Source organism: Pseudochaenichthys georgianus, chromosome 16 (genome assembly GCF_902827115.2).
Source record: "Pseudochaenichthys georgianus chromosome 16, fPseGeo1.2, whole genome shotgun sequence".
NCBI lineage: Eukaryota > Metazoa > Chordata > Actinopteri > Perciformes > Channichthyidae > Pseudochaenichthys > Pseudochaenichthys georgianus.
The window spans coordinates 10,858,243-10,881,364 of record NC_047518.2 but is presented as its reverse complement, the minus strand read 5'-3'; the positions used below and the strand labels follow the sequence as shown (position 1 = coordinate 10,881,364).

The window sequence follows — 23,122 nt, the reverse complement described above, 5'->3', positions numbered from 1 at the left end:
CATTTGTATAACTACTCACATGACTTGACGAAATGGACACGTTTATTATTGTTAGGCAGGAACCCTCAGTGATAGTACGTTTCCTGTGAATGAGATGCAGTTTTCACCCTTCAACAAACTAAGACTATACTTTCAGGGATCATTTTTTATAGTTTCTGACTTGAGAAATGTGTTTCTAAAGTGATTGGTCTCGCTACCCACGATGATGAGACGTGGTATTCCCTTCTGAGCGTGAAGTGGACACAGAGTAATGATTCAGTTCATATGCTCTCTGTCATTGATGATCGCTCTTTGCTTCTTCTGGAGTATTGAGGAAGGGAATATGATCAGAGTGGTGGTCAGTATCAGTACAATATAACAACTTCTTAAATAGGTAAATACTGTGACATGTTTTATGTCTCGATAGGTTCAAATATTTCGTCAGCTCGTAACATTTTCATCAGACTTTATTTAATCCAGTCAGTGGGAGCCCTCGTTGTCGCTAGTGATTTGGTATTTGACTTAACGCAGCCCTTATTCTAGAAAACAGGTACACTTAAACAGTGTTGAGGAAAAGTCATTGTTTGAGCTCCAGACTCCACAGCACACATAGTCAGTACGCCTTTTGTTTGTCCAAATGTTCCACGTTAAAGCTCTGTCAGCTCTGTTTAAAGCCAGTGTTTTAGCTGTAATTTAAATTTTGATACAGGCTAAAATCAGTGTTGTTCAAGTCAGAGTCACATGGTCAATTTCACCTGTTGCTGTGTCCTCAGCAGCTGCGGAATGAACTGTGCTTGTTTTCCCCTGCAGCTATTTGCTGTGTTCACCTATAGAGGTCACTGTTTCTGGGCTTTAACTTGAATCTGATACAGCAGTGTTTCTCAAACTTTTTCATACCAAGGACCACTTAACCAATAAAAAAACACTCGCGGACCACCTAACTCCACAAATATCCAAAAACACATAGTTTTTCTAGAACATATTACAAATCGCCTGAAAATGGTACAAACCGGCGGCATCATGTGTGACGAAGGTGTTGCGCTGGGCTATATCATGCAATCGAAAGTGAAACTTAAGCTTGCTCCATTGTGGACATATTCCCGCGAGAGTGCGGAAAGCTTAAATTAACTTATTTATTTAAAATGTGAAATGTTACCAATATACTCACGGACCACCAGTCCGCGGACCACACTTTGAGAAGCACTGTGATACAGGCATAGTTTAACTTACGTTAAGGTCTTACTGTTTATCATAAGGATAATAGATGCTTTGCCACAAGCTAACTTGCATTGCTGTTAATAACATCAATCACATGACTTGACGAAATGGACACGTTTATTATTGTTAGGCAGGAACCCTCAGTGATAGTTAAAGTGAGATATGATTTGATGTCTGCTGATATTGAAGTACTTTGGTTGCAAATTAATTTACCTCACTTGAAACCTTTGTTGGTAGGATGTTGTTACAGACCTCCAAATGCAAACTTAATTTATTTAGACAAATTATGTGAAATGTTAGACAAAGTTTGTGATCTTGACAGAGAGATTTATTTTATCGGAGATTTAAATATTGACTGGAATATGTTGCACTGTGCCCTTAAAAACAAGCTGCAGACAATAATTAATACATGTAACTTGGTACAAATGGTGACTAAACCTACTAGGATATGCATCAAGAAAGATGGGTCAAAAAGTGCAACTTGTATTGATCATATATTTACTAATTTTAGCCATGTATGTTCTCAGGCAATATCAATTCCAGTAGGGTGTTCTGATCATAATTTAATAATTATCGTGAGAAAGACAAAGGTGCCAAAAGCTGGACCAAAAGTCATTGTGAGGAGATCAATGAAATATTTTAGTGAAGAGTCATTTATCCAGGATGTTCAAATGATATGTTGGAAACATGTTTTTGAGAAAGTCGATCCAGATGATGCTCTTGATGTCTTCAATTTGTTATTCATGCAGGTGATTGATAAACATGCTCCACTTAGAAAACAGACTGTAAGGAACTTTAGAGCACCCTGGTTAGATGAGGAATTAAGGGATCTAATGAAACAAAGAGATGATGCAAAAAATGTAGCTCTCTCATCAAGTTATGAGTCAGACGGGCACATTTATAGAAGGTTAAGGAATTATGTTACAGCATTAAATAAAAAGAAAAAACAGTTGTATTATGGAAATAAAATTAAAGAGATAAAGGATGACAAGAAAAAACTGTGGAGCTTAGTGAATGGCATGATGGGCCGTAAGCCGAAATCCACCTCAACATATCTTGAGGTGGATGGGACATTTTTGACGAAACCAGTACAAATTGCTAATCATCTGAATGATTATTTTCTTGATAAAGTAAAACATTTGAGGATAAATATGAATCAAACTATAAATAGTAACTCCACATTTCTAATACAGGATTTAATTATGAAAAATAAGAAGTGTACATTTAAAATAGAAAAAGTGACAATTACAGATGTTGAATGTCTACTAGGTAAATGTAATGATAAACCACCAGGAGTGGATAATTTAGTTGGTACATTTCTTAGATATGTTGCTAATTTTGTTGCAGAGCCCATCTGTCATATTATAAATTTGAGTATTGATAAATGTATTTGCCCACAGGCATGGAAAATAGCAAAAATTATTCCACTTGCAAAAAATCCAGCTGGACCATTTTCTGGTACAAATAGCCGTCCAATAAGTTTATTACCAGCATTAGCAAAGATAATGGAGAGAATAATTTTCAATCAAATACAAAAATACTTTGAAGGTAACAAACTTAATACTGTGTATCAACATGCTTATAGACCTGGCCATTCCACATGCACCGCTTTAACACAAATGACAGATGACTGGAAGGGCGAACTAGATAATAGGAAGTTAGTGGGTGCAGTACTACTCGATTTTAGTTCTGCTTTTGATGTCATTGACCATTCTTTGTTGTTACACAAGCTGGAACAATATGGTTTTCATTTGGAAACGCTGAAGTGGTTAGAAAGTTACCTGACAAATCGAAGTCAAACTGTTTTTTTTAATGGAAGTCTCTCAAAGATTAAAAAGTCACCTGTGGAGTACCTCAGGGTAGTTGTTTGGGACCACTTTTATTTTCTATTTTTACAAATGACCTACCATTAGTGTTAGAAAAAGCTAAAATTGTAATGTATGCAGATGACTCAACAATATATTATGCAGCATCAACTACAAGAGAGTTGACAAATGTTATGAATAAAGATCTACTACTGATATCAGAGTGGGTCATAAATAATAAGTTGGTACTTAATGCCGGAAAAACAAAATCGTTATTAATAGGATCAAATCATCAGTTAAAAGGTGAACCAAAATTGCAACTACATTTAAACCATATTGAAATTGAACAGGTCAAGGAGACAAAATTGCTAGGTATAACCCTGGATCATAAATTATCTTGGTCTAAACAAATTGATAATGTTGTATGTAAAATGGGAAGGGGTGTGTCACTTGTAAAAAGAATTGTAAAATATTTGCCTATGGATGTCAGTAGACAAGTTTTGGATGCTTTGGTTCTGTCGCAGCTTGATTATTGTTTGGTTATATGGTCTAGTGCTGCTGAAAAAGATTTAAACAAACTACAAGTAGCACAAAATAAGGCAGCACGATGTGCACTGCAGTGCTCCTACAGAACCAGAGTCACTGAAATGCTGGAGACACTGAAATGGTTAACTGTCAGACAGAGGTCAACTTATATTTTATTGAATTTTGTCAGAAATATTACAGTGACTCACTCACCAGATATATTATCACAAAGATTTATAGCGCAATATGCACAACATAACTATCAAACACGACATACAATAGAAGGAAGGTTTGTATTACCTAAATCTAAATCAAATATGGGACAGAAAACAGTCATGTACAGAGCCATGATCAGCTGGAACTCTTTACCGGTTCACATCATTCAGGAAAATTCTCAAGTACATTTCAAATGGTTGCTAAAAAATTATTTAAGTATTACAAAGTAAATTTGAACTGTGCCTGTGGCTATGTATGCATATATTATTATGTACACTTATTTGTATTTACTTTTGTTTAGCCTTAGGATGGCGATAATTGAATGACCATGTTAGTTTCACTTCATTTCACTGTAAATAGCATGAAATTATGAGCTGTTTTGTTTTGTTTTAATTTTGTTGTATGTTTATGTATGTTTTGAGTGTGTGAGGACCCCAGGAAGAATAGCCAATGCTCATGCTAGTGCTAATGGGGATCCTAATAAAGACATAAAGACATAGTACGTTTCCTGTGAATGAGATGCAGTTTTCACCCTTCAACAAACTAAGACTATACTTTCAGGGATCATTTCTATAGTTTCTGACTTGAGAAATGTGTTTCTAAAGTGATTGGTCTCGCTACCCACGATGATGAGACGTGGTATTCCCTTCTGAGCGTGAAGCGGACACAGAGTAATGATTCAGTTCATATGCTCTCTGTCATTGATGATCGCTCTTTGCTTCTTCTGGAGTATTGAGGAAGGGAATATGATCAGAGTGGTGGTCAGTATCAGTACAATATAACAACTTCTTAAATAGGTAAATACTGTGACATGTTTTATGTCTCGATAGGTTCAAATATTTCGTCAGCTCGTAACATTTTCATCAGACTTTATTTAATCCAGTCAGTGGGAGCCCTCGTTGTCGCTAGTGATTTGGTCTTTGACTTAACGCAGCCCTTATTCTCGAAAACAGGTACACTTGAACAGTGTTGTGAGGAAAAGTCATTGTTTGAGCTCCAGACTCCACAGCACACATAGTCAGTACGCCTTTTGTTTGTCCAAATGTTCCACTTTAAAGCTCTGTCAGCTCTGTTTAAAGCCAGTGTTTTAGCTGTAATTTAAGTTTTGATACAGGCTAAAATCAGTGTTGTTCAAGTCAGAGTCACATGGTCAATTTCACCTGTTGCTGTGTCCTCAGCAGCTGCGGAATGAACTGTGCTTGTTTTCCCCTGCAGCTATTTGCTGTGTTCACCTATAGAGGTCACTGTTTCTTGGCTTTAACTTGAATCTGATACAGCAGTGTTTCTCAAACTTTTTCATGCCAAGGACCACTTAACCAATAAAAAAACACTCGCGGACCACCTAACTCCACAAATATCCAAAAACACATAGTTTTTCTAGAACAGATTACAAATCGCCTGAAAATGGTACAAACCGGCGGCATCATGTGTGACGAAGGTGTTGCGCTGGGCTATATCATGCAATCGAAAGTGAAACTTAAGCTTGCTCCATTGCGGAGATATTCCCGCGAGAGTGCGGAAAACTTAAATTAACTTATTTATTTAAAATGTGAAATGTTACCAATATACTCACGGACCACCAGTCCGCGGACCACACTTTGAGAAGCACTGTGATACAGGCATAGTTTAACTTACGTTAAGGTCTTACTGTTTATCATAAGGATAATTGATGCTTTGCCACAAGCTAACTTGCATTGCTGTTAATAACATCAATCACATGACTTGACGAAATGGACACGTTTATTATTGTTAGGCAGGAACCCTCAGTGATAGTACGTTTCCTGTGAATGAGATGCAGTTTTCACCCTTCAACAAACTAAGACTATACTTTCAGGGATCATTTCTATAGTTTCTGACTTGAGAAATGTGTTTCTAAAGTGATTGGTCTCGCTACCCACGATGATGAGACGTGGTATTCCCTTCTGAGCGTGAAGCGGACACAGAGTAATGATTCAGTTCATATGCTCTCTGTCATTGATGATCGCTCTTTGCTTCTTCTGGAGTATTGAGGAAGGGAATATGATCAGAGTGGTGGTCAGTATCAGTACAATATAACAACTTCTTAAATAGGTAAATACTGTGACATGTTTTATGTCTCGATAGGTTCAAATATTTCGTCAGCTCGTAACATTTTCATCAGACTTTATTTAATCCAGTCAGTGGGAGCCCTCGTTGTCGCTAGTGATTTGGTATTTGACTTAACGCAGCCCTTATTCTCGAAAACAGGTACACTTAAACAGTGTTGTGAGGAAAAGTCATTGTTTGAGCTCCAGACTCCACAGCACACATAGTCAGTACGCCTTTTGTTTGTCCAAATGTTCCACTTTAAAGCTCTGTCAGCTCTGTTTAAAGCCAGTGTTTTAGCTGTAATTTAAGTTTTGATACAGGCTAAAATCAGTGTTGTTCAAGTCAGAGTCACATGGTCAATTTCACCTGTTGCTGTGTCCTCAGCAGCTGCGGAATGAACTGTGCTTGTTTTCCCCTGCAGCTATTTGCTGTGTTCACCTATAGAGGTCACTGTTTCTGGGCTTTAACTTGAATCTGATACAGCAGTGTTTCTCAAACTTTTTCATACCAAGGACCACTTAACCAATAAAAAAACACTCGCGGACCACCTAACTCCACAAATATCCAAAAACACATAGTTTTTCTAGAACAGATTAGAAATCGCCTGAAAATGGTACAAACCGGCGGTATCATGTGTGACGAAGGTGTTACGCTGGGCTATATCATGCAATCGAAAGTGAAACTTAAGCTTGCTCCATTGCGGAGATATTCCCGCGAGAGTGCGGAAAACTTAAATTAACTTATTTATTTAAAATGTGAAATGTTACCAATATACTCACGGACCACTAGGGGCGCTCACGGACCACCAGTGGTCCGCGGACCACACTTTGAGAATCACTGCTCTAGGTCGTTACCAGCGTAAACTAGAGCTGTGTGGGCTAACCTGGTCGGGACCAGGTTAGGTTGCAGGCTAAGAGCTCAACTCAGTGAAAGCACTGCCTGCTGACCAATCAGAGCTCAGTGTGCGGAGTTTAAAGCGATCAAGTCATATTACAGGAGAAAGGAAATACAGAAAAGCTGTGTGAACGTGAACATTAATAGAATATCACCTCCCATCTTCAGAGCAATCTGACTATTATAACATTAGCGTTAAGAAAGCTTACTTAAATATCTGCCACAACATAAGTAACCGGATCAGAGTAACATTAAGTACAGTCCGCGGCAGCTGAGCCGTATCTGGCCGTGCAACACTCACAGTGTCACATACTGTATGCAGAAGTATTATTATAAGCAACACATTAAGTTGACGAAACACGCGAGTCAAATGTAATGAAAGTCAGATCGTGTTTTAGACGGGCAGTGATATCATAAACCTGTTAATGTACGCATTCAAACACTTTTTCTTTTACCAGCTGTATTCACCTTGCCGGTGCAGCTATGTGGCTTTTATCCTGGATAAAGTGTTTAAGTCATGGACGTTTAAAGTTTAACTTCTTCATATGTCTAATATTATAGTTGACTTTTCATTCAGGAAGTATGACACTGCGCTGCGTTTATGCTTCTCCATGTTTGTGATTGGTCGAATGCTCCAAATACCACCCCTTTCATGTGAACGCGCACCTAACTAGATAGGACACGGCTGGCTTGAGCGATCCAATTGATAACCCGCGTCGTAGTACCGTTTAGCGAGAGCGCGTATGTTTTGGATTAGGCCAACCGGCTAACTCAAACATATCCAGGTTAGGTTGACCAGCTTCGTAGTACAGGTCCCAGCTGATCTGATCTCTCTCTCGCGTCCGGTTATACGATCGCGTTTATGTCCATATCGATCAGATCCAGCTCTCCTGATCGGCCTTTATAGAGAGCACCGAACAAACTATTAAGAGTGAATGTCCTGATTGTCCTATTCTTAAATGTTTAATGCCCTTCTCTTTCCTTGGGCTCCTGTAAACATGTCTTCCTGTGTCAGTGATGTCCCAGCAGGTTCGGCTCTAGAACATGTTCTATTGTTATAAGTGTTCACTTCACTATAACTTATAGGCTCTTGTAGGAAAGGATTGGACCAACGTGTAGGTTGACTTGCTCTCGTTTATTAATCACCGATGCACAACACGTTACATCATAAAGGTTCCTACCCTATTATGCCTGATACTACATCCCCCTTTCTAAATAGGAGACCTTACCTGTGGAGAGGATGTGTATGGACAACACAAGCCTCTGAAGCTGATATTAAACCATTTCTTAACTTGTATTCATTCTAATGAACAATACATGTATAACAGCATTACATCTCAAGTTTACCAAGATGGATATTTTTAAAGAGTAAGACACTAAAGGCTTTTAACATAGTGCAAAATATGAAACACTTTATCATGTGTTTCTGAAAACACTGCAACATATAGTTCTGTCTAACTGCAGAATTCTTATTAAAACATTCAACTGCTGTACTTCTTTTTATTCATTTATTTAGTTTTAACTAGGGAGGGATGGGGTGGACTACCTAAACCCTCCAGCTGAGTGTGGGGAATATTCTGCCCCATTGACCACTCAGTTTCCTGGCTATGAACGCACAAAGTCTTTTAGATGTGCAGGAGGCGCCCTGACTCTGGCAGGAAAACGTCTCTCACACACTGTGCTTTGCTGACTCGAGACATGCTGGACTTGTGGTGTGGCAGGAGGGCACGCTGCCTCAGTAGTGGTGTTTACAGGTGTGGTGTTATCAGATAATCGAGGACCCTCAGTGGTTGAAGAGAGGTGGTATCTGTTTCTTCGGACGGTGCCCCTGCTGGGTATCTCAATGATGTAAGACCTGGGTGTGCCTGCTGTTGACACCACTGTGCCCTTCTCATGTGTATCTTTGATCCACACATGTTCGCCGGGTTGCAGGTGCAGCACATCATGTGCTCTGTGTCTGTGATCATAGTTGTGTCTCTGTTTTTGTCTGTAACTTTGTTCTGTCAATTTCAACCTTATCATATCAGCACATCCTGGGTTGAGCTGTGATGGAATGACAGGAACGAGTGTCCTTATCTTCCTCCCCATGAGAAGCTCTATGGGGCTGTATCCATTTGCCAGAGGAGTAGCACGGAGGCCATGAGGGCAAGATATGGATCACTTGATTTGTTAAGGAGACCTTTTATTGTCCTCACAGCCCGCTCCGCTTCTCCATTGCTCTGAGGGAAGTGGGGACTGGATGTCACATGACTGAAGTTCCAGTCCTGGGCAAACTTCCTGAGTGGCTCGGATGCAAACTGTGGTCCATTGTCTGAGCGCACTATCTCTAGCACCCAATGTCGTGCAAAGATAGACTTGAAGTGTGTGATAACTGCCTCTGATGTTGTGGAAGTTAATTTTGCCACTTCAAAAAATCATGAAAAATAGTCAACAATGACCAAATAATGTTTGTTGTCTAATTGAAACAGATCTGCTCCCACTGTAGACCATGGTCTCGGTGGGAACTCAGTAGGCATCAATGTCTCTCTGAGGTTTGTTCTCTCCCGGCTACATGTGTCACAATTCTCTATCACCTTTGTTAACTCCTTGCTGAGTCCTGGCCACCACAGACTGTTTGGCTCTTTCTCTGCATTTGGTTATGCCCATGTGACCTTCGTGCAGCTTGGTGAGCATGTCAGCTCTGAGCGATGTAGGGATCATCTGCTACCATAAAGTAGGAGACCATTTTGAACTGTGAGCTCACCTGAGAGTGGCAGATAGGGTTGAAACACTCTCAATAGAAAACGTGTCTGGCCATCCCCTACACAGTACCTTTTTAACTGTTGAGTATGGTGTCATTGTCTTGGTGTGTCTGTATTTCCCTGAGTCTCTTTTCGGTAGCTGGCAGGCTTGCTATGACTGAGTCCATGTACAGATTGATTTCATTTTCATGAAGCCCCTCATTTATGTTGCTGACAGGAGCCCTGGATAGTACATCTGCAGTTGCGATGTCTTTGCCGGCCACATGTGATATGGTGGAGAATCGCATCAGTCGCATGCGAAGACTCTATGCGTGGTGGGAGTTCATCCAAGCTCTTTGAGGCTAGCAGAGGAACCAAAGGCTTGTGATCAGTCTCAATGTGGAAACTTTTCCCGATGAGGAACTCTGCAAAACTTTCGCAGACCCAAGTTGATGCCAGAGCCTCCTTTTCAATCTGGGCATATCTCTGTTCAGTGCTGCTGAGAGATCATGAAGCATATGCTACAGGTCGCCATTCGATGCCTGTTTGTCGCTGCAGAAGCACGGCACCCATCCCGTATGAAGATGAATCCGCAGAGACAAGAGTTTCAGCATTTGGGTCATACAGTGCTAGTCCCGGGGGTGTCGTCAGATCCTTTTTGATGCTGTCAAAGGCCTGTTGCTGTTGTGGCCCCCAGGCCCGCATGTTTGTTTTCTTTAATAAGTCTCTGAGAGGATGAGTTTTTTACAGCCAGGTGGGGTAAGAATTTCCCAAGGTGATTTGTCATCCCCAGAAAGCGTCTCACCTCACTGACATTGCTGGGCTGACTCCAGATGCCTCTATAACTTGCCCCAGAAACTTTATCCTGCATACGAATGTGCTCGATATATGCTGTATTGAACAAATAAACTAACACAAACTAACTGTATCACTATAACATGATGATGGTGATAAAGAATGCATCTAACATTCCGCTGTTTTTTTTTATAATACAAAAACAGCGCATTAAACAAACCATCATGCTCTTACTTTGAAACCATGCGGAAATGTCATCAGCAGGCCATCACGGTTTGCGAAAATAACCGAATGACACGAGTAGATTTTAGCCGAGACCGGCAGAAAGTTTGTCTCAAAACGTGTGTAAAAAGACGATCCACAAGCAGAGATTTGAGATCCACAAGCAGAAATTTGAGATCCACAAGCGCATTTTTGCTTGATAAATACAAAATGGATTCACAAATGCCTGATCGAAAGTTGTCAATGTAAAAGAGATATTCACAGATCTTTTTTTTAATTTGTGAAAATATTTAGCGTATTTGCAGATCCGTTCATGGACGCTGGAAGGGGGGGTGCTGAGGGGGCTGCAGCACCCCCATCTGCGAGGCTCCACTAGCACCTTCCCCCCCCCCCTGCACCCCCAAACGCGGCGCACCTACAGTGTAACGCAGCGTCCACACGGCAGCGTGCGTTGAAGCTTGCCGGTGGGCGTGTCTGAAACTCGACCAACAACCAATCACATGAATCTCCTGCCCCGGACACACAAGCACGCGGTTTGATTGGCTAGAGCTTGTACTAGCATATGATTTGATTGGCTGACGCTTCTGTCGAAGCTTCAAAAGGTGAACTTTACTCAACGTTTGAAGCGAGCAACGTTTGAAGCGAGCAACGTTTGAAGCGAGCAACGTTTGAAGCGAGCAACGCGAAGCGACGGAACCACAATGCAGTTCGGCAAGCGTGACGTCACCCTATTCAAAGTGATTGGGAAGAAGCGTTGAAGCTTCAACGCACATTGCCGTGTGGACGGGCCGTAAGCGCGCCACAGTTTCTCCGCTGCGAGGCTCCACACTACTAGCAAAAAGCTAAAAACATGCACTTGTTGTGTTAAATATACTTGTCTTGAGACAAAATGTATATAAAGTTGTAGAAAAAGTGGTTTCAAAATATTATTTAAATTATCAAATAGCTCTCGAACATCACCTAAAATGACATTTTTCTCTTGTCCCAGCTTCTTGGTGACCAACTTGCAGTAGTTATTTAATTTAATCTGGCTTCGTATGATTAAAAGCAACACGATCATCGACCCGACGCCGTTGAGGAGAAAATCAGCGACGTAAATGGTGAAGTCATGACGCAGCAGCGGCAGCACCAGTCGGGCTCTCGGGCAGTGTGAACAAAACGGGGGCTGAAAAGAAAAACCGGTTCAGAACCAGAAAAGCTCTAGCACGGAGCTAGAACGGGAACTGCGTTGGTGTGACAGGGGCATCTGTCTTGAGCCAGTGAACTAGCGGGCCTTCTATACCTCATTCACACCAACGCAACTCCGGTTCAAGCTCCGTGCTACAGCTTTTCAGGTTCAGAACCAGTTCTTCGGTTTAGCTTCACACCGCCCAGAGTCCGACTGGTAATGCGTCGTTGCGTCATCGTTTGCGTGCCTGCTTCATAAAGCCAAACCGCGCGGATGAAATCAGTTGCATTCATTTCTTATGGCTCTATCTGCAGCTTTTCCGGAGTCATTTCTGTGGTTTAGTTATATTCTTATAAAAAAGTGTACTCGTGTCAATAAAGGTTTTTTTAAAACACAACTGCTTCCGAGGTCGGTCTTATTTCTTAAGGTGGACTGAACCATGAGTGTGGAGTAACGTTGTTTTATAGATTTATAATGAATTATAATGAGAGGTGATCAACGTGAATGCTCAGGTTCCACCTTAACACGCAGACACGTTGCTAAATAAACAGCAACAGGCTCTTTAACCAAGGAACTGTTAGCCTAACATGTAAACTAGTTGTTCACACTAATCCTAATATTATTACTTAATATTAGCAATTCTATTTTATTTTTTAAAACATATTGATTTAAAATTAAATACATACACATATCGATTTGTTGTATAAATATTGCAAATCAAAACCTTTATTCACTAATAATTACCAAAAATCGTAGTTCTATCTCCTGTTATCAATGCATTCACATTGCCCGCCATGAACTTCCGGGGAACGATCCTCGTCTACATGAACCACGTGACGATAACCGTTTTTGGACTTCCGTTGTCGTAACTCTTCTATCTATATGGCGCTGATACAGTCTATAGAGAACCGCAGTGACGCATCCTAAAACCCGGAAGTAAACTTCTTCCGGTTCCTTCGTCAAAAACGCAATGCAATTTCTCCATAGGATTTTGGAAAATAGCTTGAAATAAGGTCTGTGGTTGACACACATTTAAGAGAGGGATCACGTTTTGTTCAGCCGGATAATCTCCACATGTCAACCCTACTTTTATAATTTTTTAATCATAAATCTAGTCGCCAAAAGCAAAATGCTAACGTTATGCTATAAACGAACTACAAGCTAGTACAGCAGCAGGGTCGCACGACTTTAACGTCACGCCAACTTAAGATCGTTTCAACTGACTTGCACTGAAACTGCACTTTGAACACTTTAAATATATTATTAACATTTTAAACTGTATACCCCGGTTATCTAGGTCCTTTTTTTGTTTGTTTAATGTATACCACGTTTATCTAGGCCCTTTTTGTTTTGTTTTATGTATACATGTCACACTGTGGGAAACGATATTTCTGGATGTATAACACATGTAGAATTTTTGACAATAAAGTTGACTTTGACTTCCGTGTGCTTGCATATTTTAACAAAGCTTTTCATTTTAGCCACACTGAATTTAACTAGAAGTCATGGCTGTCAATGACCAGTCTGATATCGTTTTACAAAGATGACAAGAAGTGTAGATAGAGGAGAGAACCACTACAAGTCAGGACACGTACAACAGTGCAGCCTAGATGAAGGTGTGCTTACCGGTGTTGTCAGGGCTAGCATGAGGGACAAGGTTTATAGTGTCGGTGAGTAGTGATAGCAAGAGTACCATTAACCTAGAGTTAAGTTATTCACATTAGTGACATTAATTCCCATCAACAAATCCATTTTATGTGTCACATGAAATCTTTATTACAAATATTACACACAGAAAACACAGAAATATCCATGAAATAAACATACAGTAGGCTATAAACAATTAAAGGGATAATTGGAAAGGCATTACAAATGTAAACATATTTTAAATAATAAAACAATCCCACCACCACAGGTATCTACAGGAGAAGAGGGAATTCTCTCCACAAAATGTGAATGCCCACGTGGAGAATGGAAATGCAGTCATGCAGCTGCATTAGCTCGGTTGGCTAGTTTTGGCACAATTCCGTTGTACAGACCGACGTTAACAGAAGCCCTGTCTGTGCACACGGAGACCGACTCTGTCGTCCGGTGATCTAACCGCCTTTTGGAAAAGCTTCACAAGTACGTCGGCGTGGATAGGAGGTTTACCTGTGCACCTGTGCTGTTGTGGGGAGGTTTTTCCCGGGAAGTCGCGGAGAGACGGAGCGGCTGCACGTTATTGTTTGGGCCCCCTTTTTCCACCTGCCCAGTTGTGCTGTGGCGGGGACCTGCTTCCACTTGTCGTGTGCTGCTGTCCTGGCAAGATTTACCCCGGGGGGCGTAACGGAGAGACCGGAGCGGCTTCGCGTTCGGGCTGTGGCCTGCTTTACACCTGCTGTAGCGGAGGCCTGTATCCACCTGCTCCACCTGTCGTGCTCTACGGTGCTGAGGACGTTTTACCACGGGGATATCGCTGAGAGACCGGAGCGCCTCTACGCCTCGAGCTGGTCCTGCTTCGCCTATCCTGCTGTAGGCCTACTGAGGAGGTTCTGCACCGGGGATATCGCGAGGAGAACGGAGCGCCTCCACATTTCGGGCCTGCTTGCACGCCTATCCGGATGCTCAGCTGGTCTGGGAAAATGGCCCATATCGGGATTCTGCTGTGCCTGTTAACTGTTTTGGACTATGAGAAGATCTCTAGTCATTCTGAGAAGACTACTGGATTCAGGTCTGTTCTGCCACCTGCAGTGGGCATCCCCTGCAAAGGTTCGGATGTGTTACACAAACAATTACCGGTTGCCTTGTCACAGACAATCTGCTCGACAAAATATGTTTGTCTTTTTTATTTTCCTGCGATGATGGTTCTTCAGGACTGCTTCTTAAGCTCTAATCACACTCTCGCAGACTTTTACGGTGTTTCTAAATTAGATGACAATGTATGTGTGTCATTTAAGAGGAAAAGATGCCTGTTTTTTGTTGTTGTTATTACTGTCAGGAAATGTACAACCTAACCCTGGTCCGCCCAGTAGTAATAGTCAGATCGCTACTCCTGCTGATTTTAAAGCTAAGTCTGGGTTGGGTTTCATCCACTTGAATGTGCGCAGTCTGTTAGGTAAACTAGATTTTGTCCGTATCTGGGCAAAATCGACTGACGCTGACGTCATTGTCTTATCTGAAACATGGCTAAATAAGTCTATTTTGGCCTCTGACATTGCCTTAAATGGTTTTAATGTGTATCGTACCGACCGGCCTAATAAAGGTGGTGGCGTTGCAATTTATGTTAAGAATAAGTTCAGTGTAACCACATTAATTTCCAAATCGATCAGTAAGCAATTTGAATTTTTAGCCTTAAATATAGAAGTGGCAAAGGGTCAACAAGTCATTGTGGTGGGCCGCTACAGACCCCCCTCAGCTGTCAAAGACTCCTTGTCTTCACTAGCAAATCTTTTATCACAACTAGACTACAAGGAAATAGTGCTACTTGGAGATTTTAACTGGGACTGGTTAACTGCAGTGTCAGAGGATTTAAAAAACCTTTGTATCTCTTTAAATGTTACTCAGATTGTGGACAGTCCTACTCGCCCAAATATTAAGTCCCCTAATAAATCCTCCCTAATTGATCTCATTTTAACTAATGTTCCCCATAAATATTCTTCTGTGGGAGTATTTGCAAATGATCTGAGCGATCACTGTGTTGTAGCCACAATTAGGGACACTAAGGTCCAAAAGGTTAAACCTCGCATTATCATCAAGAGAGACATAAAGGGTTTTGTGCATGATCTGTTTGGTTTTGATTGGGGTAAAATCGATCTGTGTGCTGATGTTGAAACCGCATGGTCTTATTTTTCTCTTGGTTTTATGGAGATCATTGATCATCGCATCATCGCATGCACCCCTGCGTACATTTAGAGTAAAGGGACGAGACAATCCTTGGTTTTCTGCTGAGCTGTCTAGTCTCCTTCATGAGAGAAACAAGGCCTGGGCAAAGGCTAGGAAATCAGGCTCAGAGATAGAATGGCTGCGTTTTAGGCAGCTAAGGAATTCAGCTTCACTTCAAATGTAAAAAGTGCAAAGTCGAAGTACTATTTGTCAGTTACCACAGAAAACCTAAATAATCCTAGGAAATTTTGGAAAGCAATAAAAATCGATATCAACCGGTGAGATCCGTAATGAGCTACCTCCGTGCCTTACCACAGCATCTGGCCCTATATCGGACAGGGCTACTATGCTAAATTGCTTTAATGAGCATTTTGTGTCCTGTGGTTCTCTATTTGATTCTGTCACTAACTCTGCTTCTGTAAACACCACAGTCTGTGACTCTGAACAACGTGGTCTGGAAAATCCTTTCAGTTTTACCCCTTTTACTGTTGATGTTGTTCATGAAGCCTTATCTAAGCTAGATCCTAGGAAACCGGCTGGCCCGGACAACTTAGAACCTTTCTTTTTAAAGATAGCTGCAGACTTTATTGCTCCACCTCTTACTTCTCTTTTTAACTTCTCCCTCAGCACAAATACAATTCCAAAAGTATGGAAGTCTGCTTATGTCTTGCCTTTACTGAAAGGAGGGGAGGCAACTATTTTAAATAACTATAGGCCAATCTCTAAATTGTCAGTTCTGGCTAAGGTTCTTGAACGCCTAGTGAGTGAACAGGTAAAGGAGTTTTTATGTACAAATGACATCCTGTCTAAACATCAGTCAGGATTCAGAAAGAAACACAGCACCATCACTGCCACAATGAAAGTGGTGAATGACATTACTAGTATTTTAGATAATAAGCAGAGTTGTGCAGCTCTGTTTATTGACCTTTCCAAAGCGTTTGACACCGTTGATCATCTCATCTTAAAGCAGAGGCTACTCAGTATTGGCCTATCCAGCCTTGCAGTGGGGTGGTTTGTGAACTACCTCTCTGAAAGGTCCCAATGTGTTCATTTTGATGGACTGTCTTCTGAGTGGTTAAACATTTCTAATGGTGTACCACAAGGTTCTGTTTAGGACCACTTTTATTCTCCATATATATTAACAGCGTAGGTGATATGTGGATGAAGCTACTTTACATTTTTATGCGGATGATACTGTGATGTATTGTGCAGGTCCCTCCATTAAGGAGGCTGGTGTTAAATTACAGGCTGTTTTTAACACTATTCAGACTCAGTTCTCTGAATTAAAGCTTCTTTTAAATGTGGATAAAACCAAGGTAATGCTCTTTTCAAAAGCAAAAAAGACAGCAGAGCCTGTTTTAGATATTGTAACTACGCAAGGAACAAAACTTGAAGTTGTTGCCTGTTACAAATACCTTGGTATCTGGCTTGATGATTGTCTCTCTTTTAAACTTCATGTCAATAACCTGCTAAAAAAACTGAGGGTTAGGCTAGGTTTCTTCTACAGGAACAAGTCCTGTTTCTCGCTTGAGGCCAGGAAAAGGCTAGTCACTGTGACCTTTTTACCTGTGCTGGACTATGGTGATCTGATGTATATGAATGCACCTTCCAATTGCCTGGTCAAGTTAGATGCTGCGTATCACAGTGCACTGAGATTTGTGACAAACTGTAAAGCATTAACCCATCACTGTACCCTGTATGCAAGGGCTGGTTTGCTTTCACTAACTGTACGGAGGCTCAGTCACTGGTACATGTTTATATACAAAGCCATGCTAGGGAAACTTCCATCTTATAACTGCTCCCTGATCTCACGGAAAATTGTAAGTGGCTACTGCCTGAGATCGAATGCTGTGGTTTTATTAAATGTGCCAACTGCTAGGACTGTCTTAGGGAAGACAGCTTTTAGATGCGCAGCTCCTCTGTCTTGGAATAGTCTGCAAATTAAATGGAAACTGAACAATCTGGTGCCACTAAATGTTTTTAAAGCTCGGTTGGATGCTAGTCAATCAGAAGCTATTGGTACCTGTTTATGTGGATAATTATGTAAATGATGCTGGATGATGTCCTTTTGTTGTTGTGTTTATGCTTTTATGTTTCATGTGGAACTACTTGAACAGGTCTCCCTTGGAAAAGAGATCAATGATCTCAATGGGATTTTATCTGTATAAATAAAGGTTTGAAATGAGATGAAAATTAGCCATCTTTGCCATCCACAATTTCAGCTGCACTGACACCCCCTGTCAGTGGAAGAAGCCAAAGGCAGCTAAACGTACGCATTCAGTGAAGGAGCTATTTCCTCCAACCAATAACTAATTCAACCCGCTGACAAGAGAGCCCACCTCCGAAGATCGTGACTGGCTGAGGGACAGACTCGGGGGCAGGTTCTCAGGAATTTCTTGGCTTCTCTCCCCTAGCCAGAAGAGGAACACTACAGCTTGGAAACACTTACTGTTCCTGAAATTATCAAATCTGTTGGGCATCAGGGACCTGACTGAGGCAATTGTGGCAAGCATGGCATTGTCTGAGGAGCAACAGAGGGCAATTCAGGTGGCTACCACTGGTCAGCGAACCAACCCAAACTGGCATTTGTTCAGGAAAGGAAGGTTGACTGCCAGCAACTTTGGAGCTGTCCTGAGGTCAAAGAGTATGACGGCTTCCCTTATTGCCAGGGTGCTAGGGCAACAACAGGCCCTTTATGGTGTTTTGTCTGTACAGTGGGGGACTATGAATGAATGTGAGGGCGTCAGGGCATTCACCACTGCAACCCAGATGCAGGTCCATGAGTCAGGTTTGTGGCTCTCCCAATCAGGAGTGTTGGGGGCATCTCCAGATGGGCTGGTAGGGTCTTCCGCTGTGCTGGAGGTAAAGTGTCCCTTCGGAGCCAGGGAAATGACAATTAGTGAAGCATTGCAAATCAAGGGCTTCTGTGTCAGTAAGGAAGGAGTAACATTCAGCCTGCGTGAGGAGCATCCTTACTGGCACCAAGTAGAAGGTCAGCTTCACCTCACTGCAAGAAAGAAGAAGAAATTAAGAAATTGTGAATCGTTTTTTAAATTACATTTACTCGCCTTTGCAATGTTGTGGTTGTTAGAGTGTTAGGTTTCCTGTCAGCTCGTCTGTTGGGAAGATATAAAATATTAGTTTCATGGAAGTCACACCGTCACATATAAGAGCATTAAGACATACAGTGCATAAGATAAAACAAAAACATCTAAAGATATAACCTTGCACTTTGTCTCGTGAACATTTTCACTATTTTGACATTTTTATAGATCAAAATTGAACTAAAGAAATAAATGGTAGATTAATCCATATTGAAAATAGGTGTCAGCTGCTACACTAATTATAATAGTTATATTTCTTAATTAAGATAAGATATTACTGTATTGATCCCAATTTGGGAAATGTTTGTGTTGCAGCAGCATAACAAGAAAAACAAAATATAAGTTATTATATATACAAAAGTATGTGAGGGATGGAATATTAAATTGAATATAAATGTAAAATGTACATGTGATTTTACGTCCAAGAGAAGCTATGGAGCAGAGAGTTCTCTGCCAGCCAGAGGTGATTTGTTATTAGTTCAATATGTCAAACTGATTTGCCTGACTACAATCTTTAGTTACATGGTGAAACGTTATGCTGCTTGTACTAATTAGAGCCACATAGGTTTTAATAGGATGTATTAATTATCTTTACTTAAGTTGCGGTCTTTTCAGCAGTGCCATCTCTAAAACGGCGATACAGTCACTACCCATCATTTAAATTTCACCGTGACATGGACAAAAATGTAACGTCAGCTTACCTCATAGCACGAATCCAGACTCTCCTTTGGAAAACATTGGCCGGGAAATGATAGAACGAGCACGTTTCATGCGAAGACCTGTGGCTGCAACCCGGAGCAAAGCAACAAACCATTGCGTAGCTAACTAGTAGCGCTAGATTTAGCTAACGATAGCCAATGAAATGAACTGCCGAGTAAAATTGGAAAACACTGGTAATTAATTAATAATTTGTAAAACTACGGTGTTAAAAATGACAATTTCAAAAATACAGATTATAATGGTCAGATATAGATATACAGATACTAAAGATAGGCAGGTACTTGCTTTCAAGCAGAACACAGGGGAAAACAAACTTAGCGGGAGTGTTTACGTGTTCGGCGTAATGACGTACAACGGCCTCGACAATTTCTGTAGTCCTATTCAGCCACACGGTAACAACCATCGTTTTTCAGACACGTAAACTCTTCAAAAATCACCAGTGGGGTCACTGCTGATGTATTTAATGTCGTACAACAAAACGTGATTTATCTCTTAAATTTGTGTCAACCACAGACCTTATTTCGAGCTATTTTCCAAAACCCTATGGAGAAAATGCATTGCTTTTTGACGAAGGAACCGGAAGTGCTAAAAATGCTAACTTACTTCCGGGTTTTAGGACGCGTCACTGCGGTTCTCTATGGCAGAAACACTGAAACTCTTGTTAAGTTTCTCCATCGTTGTGTACAAACTGGATAAAACGCGGGCTTTTTGTTGTTGTTCAGGAGTTGATCTGTCCCTGCCCCTGCCCCCGCCTCAACGTAAGTGTGACGTATGTGGTGCTTTTGCTCTGGCCGGACAATTTTTTGGTGCTTGAAACAAACCGGATTCCGGAGCTAAGAGGCTGCTCCGCTGCGGTGTGAAGAGGAAAACCCGGTGCTTTTCAAGCTCCAGCTCCGAACCGGCCCTGAAACACCGTTGGTGTGAATGAGGTACTAAAGTACCCTGGAACCGAGGGAAACTCTGAAAGAATACGCCCATTGGCTACAAATCAATATATGATTGGTTAATCAAACTGTCAATCCAAACGTATGCTCTCACTCAGTGTAACGGCCAGGGCATTCTATCAACGTAACACTGTAATATTACAGATCAACAACACAGATACGATTCTCATTTATTCATTCTGAGTTTTCCAGGGTATTCTTTGAATACCTTGAAGGCCCTGACAGTTCGCCACTGATATATATAACAACTTTACTCTAAGCCTCCAGCAGACATCCTGCTGAATACACAGACACACAGCTGCGACTGTGGATGGAGACAATAGGTTGGGATGTGTCACGCCGGCCGGATGTCGCCAATGACGTTATAGGAGCGAACATTCTGGATCTGCTTTTTAGCACCCCCCCTTCTTTTTTTTTGAGATGTGGGTATGGAGGAAAAGAGAGAGGGTTTTGTTTTCTGACACTTTGTGAGTTCCCTGACACACCGGGGACACATATTTATGTATAAAAGACATACAAAAGTGCATTTTGCACAATAGGTCCCCTTTAAATATCCAAGTTTGTCCTTGCCTTGAAAGCTGAAAGTAGCATTACCTGCTACATCTAGCAAAGAATCCTGAGGTTAAAGCGAACATTAGCATTGATTTGCAACCCTGTTACTTTAATTAGAGTAACAGGGTTGCATTTCCTTCCGTGCACTCTATAATCTACTGTAACATGACATGTGTTTGTATATTTTAGCATGTTTTAAATGTATTACTGTATTTTCACAGACTGTAAATTAACTTTGTATGTATTGCCACTGGATAGCCTAAGCATGGTTGGGTTAGGGTTAGGCGTTTCTACCGTTAACCCTAACTACTAACCATTTAGTAGTTGGAATTATTAACTAAAAATTAACTTAAATGTGTTTAAATCATGGTTAGATCAAGAGGTTAATAGACATTTTTTAAATTGATTTCGACAGAGTTCTAGCACACCATTGAGTGCTGCTGAAAGCAAAGGTGCTATCATGCCAGGCGTGATGCTAATGATCAGCAGAGACAGGAGTACTTAGGAAAAGAGAGAGAGAAGTGGAGGAAAGATGTAGAGACAGGAAAGAAGAAAAGGCAAAAAGACAGAAGTAAGAGAGAGCAGCGTGCCCAGCGAAAGAAATGGAGAGAGCAGAGGAGTAATGCCATGGAAAAGGTACTTGAGGGAATTAACACCCCCCCAGTCAGCCCTGATCCTCTAGTCAACCCTCAACCTGGGACCTTATGGTCAGGACATTTATAAGTTGAGGTTATTGAGGAATGCCATTAGTCTCGTTATTTTAAGTTTCTTTCCTGGGAGCGAGAGGAGCAGTGGTGGCGCCAGGGTATGGCTGGGGTAGGCTACAGCCATACCAAGAAATGCCTACGTCGCTGAAGTTGGCTTCCGATTCAGAGCATCCGATTCGGCAGTTAAGGGACATTTAATTTACAGCGCTGAGCGAACAATCCTCCGTGTTTTAACCTCTTAAATCGCTGCATAGCCGATTTATTTGGACTGGATTATCCCAGAGAGTCTAAAGATTCTTTATAACCCAGTTTCAGATTTGTGAAACCTTAATTCTATTTGTGAAAATACAAACAAAGGAGATTTCAGTGCTTTTTTTACATGTAGACCACATTAGACCAGGTCCTGATCTGAAACCACTAGACCTAGACCAGTGGCATAGCCACCATAGGGCCAGGGTGGGCCCAGGCCCACCCAGTTTACTCATTGGCCCACCCTGAGACAGCCTCGGTGTCATTTAAAAAAAATAAAATAATAATAATTTTTTTATTATTATCATTATTAAAAAATGTATTCACCCATTGAGAATATCCAAGAATTCAAAGTGAAATTCAAGTGAACAAATATCGAGTTTAATTAATGTTGTATGTGTGTTTTCACAAATAGAATAAAGGTTTCACAAATCTCAAACTGGGTTATAAAGAATCTTTAGACTCTGAGATAATCCAGTCCAGATTTGATGATTGTAGGTCTAGTGGTTTTAGATCAGGATCTGGTCTAATGTGGTCTACATGTAAAAAAAGCACTGAAATCTCCCTTGTTTGTATTTTCACAAATAGAATTAAGGTTTCACAAATCTCAAACTGTGTTATAAAGAATCTTTAGACTCTCTGGGATAATCCAGTCCAAATAAATCGGCTATGCAGCAATTTAACAGGTTCAAACACGGAGGATTGTTCGCTCAGCGCTGTAAATTAAATGTCCCTTAACTTTCCCCTTAACTGCCGAATCGGATGCTCTGAATTGGAAGCCAACTTCAGCGTCGTGAAATGGCTTAGCCCTGTTTCATTCTTGTCTCTCATATTACAAGAATGGACGGTTGAAGCACTTACACTTTATTAAACTTTTACATAGAACGTAGCATAACATTTACACCCTGGCTTCATCCGCATGCCTGCTCCGGTGTGTGTTCCCCTCAACAGGGTCCGTGTGGAAACATATAACAACTATTGTAACATCCTTTTTCTTTTTCTTTTGAAGTGTAGGTACAAAATCACTTATTAATTTTTTTTCTTAAATACAAATTTCAAAATACAATTTTCTTTTAAATCCCCCCCAAAGTCCTTGAGTCACATCACATCAGTGACCCCATATCAGTGTGCATAGTCCTGCAAGTACTGTGGCCTAACAACTGGTCGGCCAGCTCTGGTAGTCACAGTCTGTTGTGTGTCACACATGACTCTGTCAGGGGTTGTAACAGTTTCTGGAGTCGTGTGAGTGTCAACAGTCACCGTACGGGCTGTCACACTCGGTACTGTGCCCTGGACCCGTCTCAGGTGACGTCGATTCCTCCTTAGAACACCTCCATTCTCCAGCTGCACCGTGTAGGACCTGTGTCAACAGGCTC

The 23,122-nt window shown here is 41.2% G+C and overlaps 3 non-coding genes across 3 annotated transcripts; all 3 read left to right on the top strand.

The window, feature by feature from the left end:
• Positions 1 to 120: 120 nt before the first annotated feature.
• LOC117461611 (small nucleolar RNA U3) lies at positions 121 to 336 on the top strand. The gene has a single exon (XR_004553726.1). It is a non-coding gene; the product is annotated as a small nucleolar RNA U3 (small nucleolar RNA).
• A 3,952-nt stretch (positions 337 to 4,288) lies between these two features.
• Positions 4,289 to 4,503, top strand: LOC117461609 (small nucleolar RNA U3). Its single transcript, XR_004553724.1, has one exon. It is a non-coding gene; the product is annotated as a small nucleolar RNA U3 (small nucleolar RNA).
• A 1,058-nt stretch (positions 4,504 to 5,561) lies between these two features.
• LOC117461608 (small nucleolar RNA U3) lies at positions 5,562 to 5,776 on the top strand. The gene has a single exon (XR_004553723.1). It is a non-coding gene; the product is annotated as a small nucleolar RNA U3 (small nucleolar RNA).
• The last annotated feature ends 17,346 nt before the right edge of the window (positions 5,777 to 23,122 follow it).